General features: G+C 40.6%; 1 pseudogene; it reads left to right on the top strand.

The window, feature by feature from the left end:
• The window catches only part of LOC139553088 (1-phosphatidylinositol 4,5-bisphosphate phosphodiesterase beta-2-like), a 33,614-nt pseudogene extending 20,413 nt beyond the window's left edge, over nt 1-13,201 (top strand).
• The last annotated feature ends 268 nt before the right edge of the window (nt 13,202-13,469 follow it).

Below are 13,469 nucleotides of genomic sequence, written 5' to 3'. Positions count from 1 at the left end.
GACTCACCTGGACTCCATCACTTCCCTGATTACCTTCCCTATATATATATATATATATATACCTTTATTTAACTAGGCAAGTCAGTTGAGAACAAATTCTTATTTTCAATGACGGCCTAGGAACAGTGGGTTAACTGACTTGTTCAGGGGCAGAACGACAGATTTTTACCTTGTCAGCTCAGGGATTCGATCTTGCAACCTTTCGGTTATAAGTCCAACACTCTAACCACTAGGCTACCTGCCACTCCCTTTGGTTCCTTCCCCAGGCATTATTGTTTCTGTTGCTGTGTCATGTCTGTGCGTTGTTCGTTTCTTATTTTGTATTATGTTGTGTTTATTTATTAAAACACTCACTCCCTGAACTTGCTTCCCGACTCTCAGCATGCATCGTTACAAAACCAAAAGCTTACCTTGACTTGGAAGAGTTCCAATGTTGGATAGCCATATCCAGCTAGCTACCTTAGCATCCCTCTCTATTTGAGCAGGGTGTTTGAGTAGGCTAAACTAGCTAGCTGCATTCGCTAGCTAAGTAAGTGAAAGTAAAAAATACTATGAAATATAGCTCTCTCTCTCTGTCTCTCTTTCTTCTCCTTTAAATTAATTTGTTCAAAACATTTCAACTATTGTCTTTTTCTCTCTGAGTCAACTACTCACCACATTTTATGCACTGCAGTGTTAGCTAGCTGTAGCTTATGCTTTTAGTACTAGATTAATTATCTGATCCTTTAATTGGGTGAACAACATGTCAGTTCATACTGCAAAAGCTGATAGGTTGGAGGACGTCCTAATTACTGTGTAAGCCTATGGAAGGGAGTGAGAACCTCGAGCCTCCTAGATTTTGTATTGAAGTCAATGTACCCAGATGAGGCCAGACACTAGCTGTCCTCCAGCTACACCATGGTGCTACCCTACACAGTGCTGTTGAGGCTACTGTAGACCTTCATTGCAAAACAGTGTGTTTAATCAATTATTTGGTGATGTGAATATATTTAGTATCTAAAAAGGACAACTTTTTTAAAGTTTCACAATAAAAAAAAAAAATGAAATTCACTAAGGAGGATGCTCTGAGGAGCCTCTGAAATTCATATATCATATATGTCCTCTTTCAGAGCTGTCCACAGTTGCCTGTGAGGACATGAAGGAACTGGACAAGAAGTTCCAGAAGAAAATCCATCCAGAAATACAGCGACACATTCAAAGCTGTGAAGAAAAAATATTAATGGAATACACTAGATGTTTTTAGGCCCTCTGTAGTTAAAGTTTTCTGACTCAACAAATTCATGTTTTATTTTAATCTCATCCACTAGGGGTGGTGGCAGACACACAGAATATATTCATGTTGTTTTTCTCTTGGCCAGTTTAATTAACAAGAGTTATATACTGATAATAATTAGCTTCAGGGAGATTTGGAATATTCCTCAGCTAATGTGTTTTTCTTGGTAGAGCACTTAATGAAGGGATAAAAATATCCTCTAAATGTGTCTGCTAAATGACTAAAATGTAAAATGTAAGATATGTTTTTAACTAGAAACATTTATTGCTTGTGGAAGAACAATTCTAGGCTTGTACCCGGACGCTTTTGTTGAGTAATAGGGCCAGGTGTTTTACCTGACCATTCCCTGGTCAGGTTACATTATCAGGAAAACCTCCTGGCCCTAGGATCCTACTTTAAATCGGCATACTGCTGCTAGGATGAAGTAACAGACCTCTATGTGAGGCAGTGATGTGGAGGCCTGATAACGCCCCTGGAGCCGCTGATAGAGCCACGTGAGTTTACAAAGATCATCCCATATAATTAGAAAATAGATTACTAGAATGGGTATGAACCTTCTTATGATGGGATAAAGGTCAGACATTTTGGTCAGGGAGTTGTTCATACATGGTTTGCTAGCGATGTGATAAGATATTGTGTAAAATAATGAATTTGAATAATTTATCTGCACTAGCTTTGTTAGCTAGGTAGCCAGACAGTTTTAGAGGAATGATTCCAATACTTGTTCAAATGAACTGCCAATATGCCAACATTCCATTCAGACAATGCAATCAATCCACAGCCATACACTGGCTGAAATCTGTTGATGATAGGACTTAGACAAGTTGTAAATGCAACAAGTACTGATATTGTAACATATAATAGCGCTCACAGCTTTCTAAGAAAACATACATTTTATGGTCTGTTTACATATATTTTAGAGGCTATTTATACAGAAATTTGGTATAAGGTTGTCAATAATTCTATTACTCAATTTATGATATACCACATGCCTTACTTTTATTTTCATGCATACGTCAAATATGGATTATGCCTATACTGTCATTCATTCCAATTAGACTGGTTTGGAGTTCTCCCTGATCAATATGGCTGCCATTTTCACCCCATTATGGAACATTGAGAGTTTATGAGATAGCCCCTCTAGTAATTTAATAGGATCTCTATGGATCATCCATCCCCCTTTGGGTATTACTGTAGGGATCAGCAGCAGACTATTGTCCCCTTCGCCATGTCATGTCTAAAACCTGGTCTCTGATGGTGAGACGGCAGAGACCGTCCCCAGGGAGGAGAGCGTGATGGAGCAGAAGGCGAGGCTGCAAGTGGATCTCAGAGCTCTGTGGGTGGAGCAGTGTGATCAGATGAAGAAGAGGTACAGTGAAGTTCAGACAAACTGCCAGAGTCAATTCGATATTAAGGATATTATTGATAGTTCTTTGCATAAACATAATGTCTCTCTTATTCAAGGATGTCTTTATTTTTACATTGCATCCATGTACTGGATAAGCAGTTGAGGTAAGGTGTGTTTATTTAAAGCCAATAGTGTGTAATGAACTTACACCTGTGACTCTATTCACCTGAGCACCCTAACACTTCTCAACATACACTGCTCTTGGCTCTGTTTACCACGCCTATCAATTTCCTCTGGACTCACCCAAAAGTGGGACTCATTCCCATGTGCACGGCCCCACCATGCACCTCAACTTATGAGTGAATCTCATCTCATGCCTTCAGCTGATGGCTGGAAGCCAGGCCTGTAGCACAGTATTGATTATCCATCACAACCAGGTGCTCTGTGGTGCTCTTAGCATAAGCTCTGGATCTGCATCAGATAGAGGTCAATCAGGTCGTTTTCTCTGGGATGTGACCTCACCGCCCAGGGAACAGACCCCCCCCCCCCCCCCCCGCGGACTGGAAGGCCAATCGAGCTAGAGACAGCAGCATCTCATAGTCAGGTCTCAGGCAGTCATAATCTGTTTCTGTCAGAGTGCGTGCAAATGCATGGCAAAGGTTGTGTTACAGTAGTTTTTATATACAGTTGAAGTCGGAAGTTTACATACAGTACACCTTAGCCAAATACATTTAAACTCAGTTTTTCACAATTCCTGACATTTAATCCTAGTAAAAATTCCCTGTCTTAGGATCACCACTTTATTTTAAGAATGTGAAATGTCAGAATAATAGTAGTGTGATTTATTTCAGCTTTTATTTCTTTCATCACATAGTATTTTGTAGCATTGCCTTTAATTGTTTAACTTGGGTCAAACATTTTGGGTAGCCTTCCACAAGCTTCCCACAATACGTTGGGTGAATTTTGGCCCATCCCTCCTGACAGAGCTGGTGTAACTGAGTCAGGTTTGTAGGCCTCCTGGCTCGCACACGCTTTGTGATGGCCACTCCAATACCTTGACTTTGTTGTCCTTAACCTATTTTGTCACAACTTTGGAAGTATGCTTGGGGTCATTGTCCATTTGGAAGACCCATTTGCGACCAAGCTTTAACTTCCTGACTGATGTCTTGAGATGTTGCTTCAATATATCCACATAATTTTCTTCCTTCATGATGCCATCTATTTTGTGAGGTGCACCAGTCCCTCCTACAGCAAAGCACCCCCACAACATGATGCTGCCACCCCCGTGATTCACGGTTGGGATGGTGTTCTTTGGAATGCAAACCTCCCTCTTTTACTCCAAACATAACGATGGTCATTACAGCCAAACAGTTCCATTTTTGTTTCATCAGACCAGAGGACATTTCTCCAAAAAGTACGATGTTTGTCCCCATGTGCAGTTGCAAACCGTAGTCTGCCTTTTTTTATGGGGGTTTTGGAGTAGTGGCTTCATCCTTGCTGAGCGGCTTTTCAGGTTATGTCGATATAGGTGGAGGTCTACCATTTGTTTTCTGAGGTCTTGGCTGATTTCTTTTGATTTTCCCATGATGTCAAGCAAAGAGGCACTGAGTTTGAAGGTAGGTCTTGAAATACATCCACAAGTACACCTCCAATTGACTCAAATTATGTCAATTAGCCTATCAGAAGCTTCTAAAGCCATGACATAATTTTCTGGAATTTTCCAAGCTGTTTAAAGGCACAGTCAACTTAGTGTATCTAAACTTCTGACCCACTGGAATTGTGATACAGTGAATTATAATAATTATTATAAGTTAAATAATCTGTCTGTAAACAATTGAAAATGACTTGTGTCATGCACAAAGTAGATGTCCTAACCAACTTTCCAAAACTATAGTTTGTTAACAAGAAATTTGTGAAGTGGTGGAAAAACGAGTTTTAATGACTCCAACCTAAGTGTATGTAAACTTCCGACTTCAACTGTATATGAAGTTTTACAGCACATACCACATGTTCATCAGATCTCTAACACATTTCAGTGGAGACTTCCGCTAGGTCTGTTTTGCACTTGGTAGAGCTGCCGCTCTGTTACTGATACTTCCTGTTTCCTGTGTGGCTGACAGCGACTTGCCAAGCCGTTGGAGATGTCCACAGAGAGACACATCAGTGAACTCAACACTCTGGAGAGGAGGGCCAAAACACATCACAGTAGCCTACCTATATGATGCAGGACCTCTAAATATAGATAAGGAACTCATGTGTGTGCCTGTGTGTGTCTGTAGAAAGCGCATGTGTGCATGTGTATTAGACAGGGAAATTATTTGACCTTTTACAAAGACAATAACTGAAGTAATAAATGAGTCAGCCATCCGTGCAGGTTATTGTGGGTGCGGGCTTTTATGTATGTGTGTATGAGAGAGAGTGAAATACCGTATATATATATATATGTGTGTGTGCTTATACAGTGCCTTGCAAAGGTATTCACCCCCCTTGGCATTTTACCTATCCTGTTGCATTACAACCTGTAATTTAAATGGATTTTTATTTGGATTTCATGTAATGGACATACACAAAATAGTTAATTGGTGAAGTGAAATGAAAAAAATAACTTTTCTAAAAAATAAAAAACGGATAAGTGGTGCGTGCACATGTCAGATGTGTGCATACTGGTAGCGAAGTCAGGTGCAGGAGAGCAGAGATTTGTGAACAGGCGCACACTTTATTTAGGCAAAAGTGCAAAACAGTCACAAGAATTATGTTCAACAATAAACATCTTCGTGAAAAAAGAATACAGAAAAAACAAGCCAGTCTGGCACGTCAACAATACACACGTAACACAAACAATCTTACATAAAGACATGATGGGGAACAGAGAAATAAATACATGTAGATTAATTGGGAAATGAAAACCAGGTGTGCAGGGAACAAGACAAAACAAATGGATACATGGAAAATGGAGCGGCGATGGCTAGAAAGCCGGTGACGTCGACCGCCGAACGACGCCTGAACAAGGAGAGGAGCCAACTTCGGCAGAAGTCGCGACAGCATATGTATTCACCCCCTTTGCTATGAAGCCCCTAAAGATTTGGTGCAACCAATTACCTTCAGAAGTCACATCATTAGTTAAATAAAGTCCACCTGTGGGCAATCTAAGTGTCACATGATCTGTCACATGATCTCAGTATATATACACCTGTTCTGAAATTCCCCAGAGTCTGCAACACCACTAAGCAAGGGGCACCACCAAGCAAGTGGCACCATGAAGACCAAGGAGCTCTCCAAATAGGTCAGGGACAAAGTTGTGGAGAAGTCCAGATCAGGGTTGGGTTATAAAAAAATATCCGAAACTTCCACGGAGCACCATTAAATCCCTTATTAAAAAATGGAAAGAATATGGCACCCACAATAAACCTGCCAAGAGAGGGCCGCCCACCAAAACTCACGGACCAGGCAAGGAGGGCATTAATCAGAGAGGCAACAAACCAAGGGTAACCCTGAAGGAGCTGCAAAGCTCCAAAGCGGAGATTGCAGTATCTGTCCATAGGCCCACTTTAAGTCGTACACTACACAGAGCTGGGCTTTACGGAAGAGTGGCCAGAAAAAAGCCATTTCTGAAAGAAAAAAATAAGTAAACACGTTTGGTGTTTGCCAAAAGGCATGTGGGAGACTCCTCAAACATATGGAAGAAGGTACTCTGGTCAGATGAGACTAAAATTGAGCTTTTTGGCCATCAAGGAAAATGCTATGTCTGACACAAACCCAACACCTCTCATCACCCCGAGAAAATCATCCACACAGTGAAGCATGGTGGTGGCAGCATCATGCTGTGGGGATATTTTTCATCGGCAGGGACTGGGAAACTGGTCAGAATTGAAGGACTGATGGATGCCGCTAAATACAGGGAAATTCTTGAGGGAAACCTGTTTCAGTCTTCCAGAGATTTGAGACTGGGACGGAGGTTCACCTTCCAGTAGGACAATGACCCTAAGCATACTGCTGAAGCAACACTTGAGTGGTTTAAGGGGAAATTGAAATGTCTTGGAATGGCCTAGTCAAAGCCCAGACCTCAATCCAATTGAGAATTTGTGATATGACTTAACGATTGCTGTACACCAGCAGGAACCCATCCAACTTGAAGGAGCTGGAGCAGTTTTGCCTTGAAGAATGGGCAAAAATCCCAGTGGCTAGATGTGCCAAGTTTATATAGACATAATTGCTGCAAGAAAGTGGCTCTACAAATATTGACTTTGGGGGGTGAATAGTTATGCACGCTCAAGTTCAGTTTGTCTTATTTCTTGTTTGTTTCACAATAAAAAATAGTTTGTATCTTCAAAGTGGTCCAGTATCTGTTTGGATTACACTGTATTACACTCACACACACACTCATGTTGTGTAAATCAAATGATACAAACCCCCCAAAAATCTATTTTAATTCCAGGTTGTAAGGCAACAAAATAGGAAAAATGCCAAGGGGGTGAATACTTTCGCAAGGCATTGTATATGTGTGTATGAGACAGGGAGTGTGTGTGAGTGTAATCCAGTGTCTCCAGCCGGCAGATGGTTATCTAAGGCCAGCCATTAGCCACCAGGTGTTCAAACAGCAGTATAAGGGATAAGATACCTTCTGTTTTTATTTATCAAACAGATACTGGACCCCTTTAATTACCCCTTACACTTACAAAATATGAACTGGAACAAGATCTTACAGCCTGGCTGCAGAATATATTTTTTGAATGGTAGTTTTTATGTAATGGGCTGAGTGAGGCTTTCACTTAAATGGCCTCAAAATCATCTCCAGTGACGAGTGTTCTCTGTTTCCTCCCCAAGTGAATCCAAGGAGACAAAGAAGTAAGGGCAGTCAAAGCGCTCAGGTTCAGACAAGGCAAGGTGAGCTGAATGTGTACTTATGGAATCACATAAAAGACCACTCATTCAACTTATTGATTCAATCATTGTTCGATGTACTGGTACAGTACAAACAATATAGGGCTCATGTATTCAGAGCTTTAAATGCTGGTTGGAAAGCAAATGGTTTGCACGTGGTAGAGTGCTGCTGTGTTCTGAGTTGGAACAACTTCATTTTAGACATAGACTACATAGTTTAATGGTAACATAATCAATTAGATTATTGATATATATATACTTAGGCTGAAAAGGGCAGTGAGCGTGGGCCTGGCTGAGGAGTCTGCCAAGACTGATACAGTGGCAAGTATATTCGTTTTGAGTTAAAATAGAACCTGCTATTACAGATTATAATTATAGATGTCTCAGGACTATGACTTTAATGGCAACACCAGGATGTACACGTGTCTCTGTAACTATTGCAGGGCTTTCCACATCCACATTGGGAAATTCACATGGTTTTCATTATCATTATCTACTGTGGTAGACAGGGAGAGTAACTATGGTAACACTGACTGAAATAGCTTTTCCTGAAGTGTATTGTACAGAAAAGTGTCTGATTCATTCACATGACCAACCTGTCTGTTCACTCACACGCAGACACACGTGCATGTACTCTCACACACACACACACACACACACACACACACACACACACACACACACACACACACACACACACACACACACACACACACACACACACACACACACACACACACACACACACACACACACACACACACACAGAGTTGAGTTGAGTGCGGAGCAGAGCACCCTTACTAAAGGGCTGGCCTAGCTGTTATAGGATGTTTACACAGAGTGAGGACAGGGCACATGTGGAGTGGAGAGAGTGAGTGAGTGAGTGAGTGTGAGAGTGAGAGTGAGATAGTGATGTGTTGTGTTGTTCTTCTCTTTACCATGTTGGCTCATCAGGATTCAGCCCAACTGCATCTGGGTCACCAGCACATCAAGTCTACTCTGCTCCTTTCACACTAGTTCAATCTGGTTGATCTGAACACCTCAACAAGGAGGGTTTAAAAGTAGATTTTATGAAATCTTTTGCTCTTTCATACAGTACTGATCAAAAGTTTTAGAACACATACTCATTCAAGGGTTCTTCTTTATTTTTACTATTTTCTACATTGTAGAATAATAGTGAAGACATCGAAACTATGAAATTACACCTATGGAATCATGTAGTAACCAAAAAAGTGTTAAACAAATCAAATTAAATTTTATATTTGAGATTTTTCAAATAGCCACCATTTGCCTTGATGACAGCTTTGCACACTCTTGGCATTCTCTCAACCAGCTTCACATGGAATTATTTTCCAACAGTGTTGAAGGAGTTCCCAGATATGCTGATCACTTGAATGCTGATTTTCCTTCACCCTGTGGTCCAACTCATCCCAAACCATCTCAAGTTGGTTGAGGTCGGGGGATTGTGGAGGCCAGGTCATCTGATGCAGCACTCCATCACTCTCCTTCTTGGTAAAATAGCCCTTACACAGCCTGGAGGTGTGTTGGGTTATTGTCCTGTTGAAAAACAAATGATAGTTCCACTAAGCAGCGTATCGCTGCAGAATGCTTTGGTAGCCATGCTGGTTAAGTGTGCCTTGCATTCTAAATAAATCACAGACAATGTCATCAGCAAAGCACCCCAACCCCATAACACATTCTCCTCCATGCTTCACGGTGGGAAATACACATGCGGAGATCATCCGTTCACCCACACGGCGTCTCACAAAGGCGGTTGGAACCAAAAATCAGGACAGATTTCCACCGGTCTAATGTCCATTGCTCATGTTTCTTGGCCCAAGCAAGTCTCTTCTTCTTATTGGTGTCCTTTAGTAGTGGTTTCTTTGCAGAAATTCGACCATGAAGGCCTGATTCACACAGTCTCCTCTGAACAGTTGATGTTGAGATGTATCTGTTACTTTCACTGTATCTGTGAAGCATTTATTTGGGCTGAAATGTCCAAGGCTGGTAACTCTAATGAACTTATCCTCTGCAGCAGAGGTAACTTTGGGTCTTCCTTTCCTGTGGCGATCCTCATGAGAGCCAGTTTCATCATAGCGCTTGATGGTTTTTGCAACTGCACTTGAAGAAACTTTCAAAGTTCTTGAAATGTTTCATATTGACTGACATTCATGTCTTAAAGTAATGATGGACTGTCATTTATCTTTGCTTATTTGAGCTGTTCTTGCCATAATATGGACTTGGTCTTTTTCCAAATAGGGACATATTCTGTATACCACCCCTACATTGTCACAACACTGATTGGCTCAAACACATTAAGAAGGAAAGAAATTCCACAAATGAACATTTAAGGCACACCTGTTAATTGAAATGCATTCCAGGTGACTACCCCATGAAGCTGGTTGAGAGAATGCCAAAGCTGTAGAGAGTGTGCAAAGCTGTCATCAAGGCAAACAGAGGCTACTTTGAAGAATCTAAAATATATTTTAATTTGTTTAACACTTTTGGTTACTACATGTGTTATTTCATTGTTTTGATATGTTCACTATTATTCTACAATGTAGAAAATAGTAAAAATAAAGAAAAACCCTTGAATGAGTAGGTGTGTCCAAACTTTTGACCGGTAGTTTGCATTTCAGAGAGGGGTTATAATGTGATAACATATTTGGTCAACAACAAAATACCACTTGATGGGATTGGACAAGTCTAATCTATTGTGACCCAACAGTATTGATCTCCTCTCAGGTTGCACCTACTGAGTGGCAAGAAAAAGTATGTGAACCCTTTGGAAATACCTGGATTTCTGCATAAATTGGTCATAAAATTTGATCTGATCTTCATCTAGGTCACAACAATAGACAAACACAGTCCGCTTAAATTAAAAACACACAAACAATTATACATTTTCACGTCTTTATTGAACACACCGTGTAAACATTCACAGTGCAGGGTGGGAAAAGTATGTGAACCCTTGGATTTAATAACTGGTTGACCCTCCTTTGGCAGCAATAACCTCAACCAAACGTTTTCTGTAGTTGCGGATCAGACCTGCACAACGGTCAGGAGGAATTTTGGACCATTCCTCTTTACAAAACTGTTTCAGTTCAGCAATATTCTTGGGATGCCTGGTGTGAACCGCTCTCCTGAGGTCATGCCACAGCATCTCAATCGGGTTGAGGTCAGGACTCTGACTGGGTCACTCTAGAAGGCGTATTTTCTTCTGTTGAAGCCATTCTGTTGTTGATTTACTTCTGTGTTTTGGGTCGTTGTCCTGTTGCATCACTCAACTTCTGTTGAGCTTCAGTTGGCGGACAGATAGCCTAACATTCTCCTGCAAAATGTATTGATAAACTTGAGAATTCATTTTTCCGTCGATGATAGCAAGCTGTCCAGGCCCTGAGGCAGCAAAGCAGCCCTGAACCATAATGCTCCCTCCACCATACTTTACAGTTGGGATGAGGTTGATGTTGGTGTGCTGTGCCTTTTTTTCCCACACATACTGTTGTGTGTTCCTTCTAAACAACTCAACTGTAGTTTCATTATCCACAGAATATTTCGCCAGTAGCGCTGTGAAACATCCAGGTGCACTTTTGCAAACTTAAGACGTGCATCAAGTTTTTTGTTGTTGACAGCAGTGGTTTGTTCCATGGTGTCCTCCCATGAACACCATTCCTGTTTAGTGTTTTACGTATTGTAGAATCGCCAACAGAATCATCAGCATGTTCCAGAGATATCTGTAAATCTTTAGCTAACACTAGGATTCCTCTTAACCTCAATGAGCATTCAGTGCTGTGTTCTTCAGTCATCTTTGTAGGGTGGCCACTCCTAGGGAGAGTAACAACAGTGCTGAACTTTCCCCATTTCTAGACAATTTGTCTTACCGTGGACTGATTAACATCAAGGCTTTTAGAGATACTTTTGTAACCCTTTCCAGCTTTATGCAAGTCAGAAAATCTTAATCTTAGGTCTTCTGAGATCTCTTTTGTTCGAGGCATGGTTCACATCAGGCAAGGCTTCTTGTGAATAGCAAACTCAAATTTTGTGAGTGTTTTTTATAGGGCAAGGCAGCTCTAACCAGCATCTCCAATCTCATTGATTGGACTCCAGGTTAGCTGACTCCTGACTCCAATTAGCTTTTGAAGTAGTCATTAGCCTAGGGGTTCACATATTTTATCCAACCTACACTGTGAATGTTTAAATGATGTATTCAATATAGACAAGAAATATTCAATAATTTGTGTGTTATTAGTTTAAGCACACTATGTTTGTCTATCAATCAGATCAGATAAAATTTGATAACCAATTTATGCAGAAATCCAGGTAATTACATACTTTTTCTTGCCACTGTACTGTATCATCTAATTTGTAACAGGTAGAGTAACTGACCAGATGAACTGTTTACAGACATACTCTTCATGTCCTTCAGGCATTCACACTTGCTTGGCATTCACACACAGCCATACAAAATCTCTGCTCTCATTGACACGTATTGGTACTGTAGTCTACAGACAGCAGTCCTCAGCAGGATACTCTGGTGAAGAGACACCAGGCCTGGCCAATCAGGTGCTGTAAACAAACAGCACCTGTTTACTTTACTTTCACATACATTTTGAAGTAAGTATTCATATATTTTTTGTTTGAAAATACAAGTAGTTGAATATTGGAATGTATTTGGAAATACACTTGGAAAGCATTGGCATGTATTTGAAAATACTTAAATACACAGAGCATTTTCAAATACACATAAATACTCCCATTCATTTGAACCCAGGTCCTAGGAGTATTTGAAAATATTTTCAAACTGTAGGCTATTTATAGGAAATTATTTGAAAATACTTTCAAATAATTCCAAAAGAAGTACTTGATTTGGTCCATGTTACTTGAAAATACTCAAATACACAGAAAGTAAGTATTTAAATAACAAATAATCAAATACACATGTATTTGAACACTGGTCTGACACATTCACATACCTGTCCGCACATGTCTGTACGCATGCATTGGTATATAGTGGCGGTTGTCGTAAATGTTGTTACAACAGATTGGCCATCCAGGCCTTGGCCATCCAATACGCAGATGAGCTAACACATGTAATAACGCATAATGCATATAGTTCAATCTTAAGCATGTACAGATCCTATATGCCTACTGGTAGACAAATTACAAATGTGGAATTTTATCTTGTGTTCCAACATGTGCTAGATACAGAATAGTTCCAATGCTGACGTGTGAACATCATATGGAATATTTTTTTTGATGAACGTATAGGCTTCAGATTTTCCAGTTCATGCTTCCAAAATTAAATATCATGCAGACCTGAATGCAGGGATGCAGAGGTCATCCACCTTGCCCTTTGGATAACATATACATCTATAAGGGTTAATTATATTATTTTAATTAATACTGTAATTAATAAATATGTTTGTTATTTCTTTATCTCTGCGTTGTCTCCCTCTTTATTACGAGCCGGTTTGGGTTATGAGTCTCTGTCTCACCCTCTCTGACCTCTCACCTCCACCTGTCTGCAGCTCAATCAGGGGGCCCTGGCGGAGCACGAGAGGAAGATGAGGTCACTTCCTGATGATCTGCGAGAGGCTGTGAACGTTTGTGTGGGGACACACTTCCCTGAGCAGGTAGACCAGGCTGGTGAGAAGCAGCAAGACAGGGTGGGCTTCTATGGAAATGTCTTCCTGTGGTAGACATGCTCCTGGACCTATCTCCTCTCCTTCCTCTTCCTCAGCAATAGGAGATAGATTTGTATGGTCAATATCTGAGAATATTGGGTGTGACATGTTAGAGGTGTTGATACTACAGTGTGGGATGTTTTTATTACTATTTTTGAATTCTTCTATGTTTCACAGTGCTCTAATACAAATCGGAGGGCCTATTAAGGTTATCTATGAGTTGATGAATTGGATAGTCATAGAGTTAATAGAGGTCCGTACAAGTTGGAATGTTAGGCATTTT

Source organism: Salvelinus alpinus, chromosome 25 (assembly GCF_045679555.1).
Source record: "Salvelinus alpinus chromosome 25, SLU_Salpinus.1, whole genome shotgun sequence".
Taxonomy (NCBI): domain Eukaryota; kingdom Metazoa; phylum Chordata; class Actinopteri; order Salmoniformes; family Salmonidae; genus Salvelinus; species Salvelinus alpinus.
This window is presented reverse-complemented; position numbering and strand designations above follow the sequence as displayed.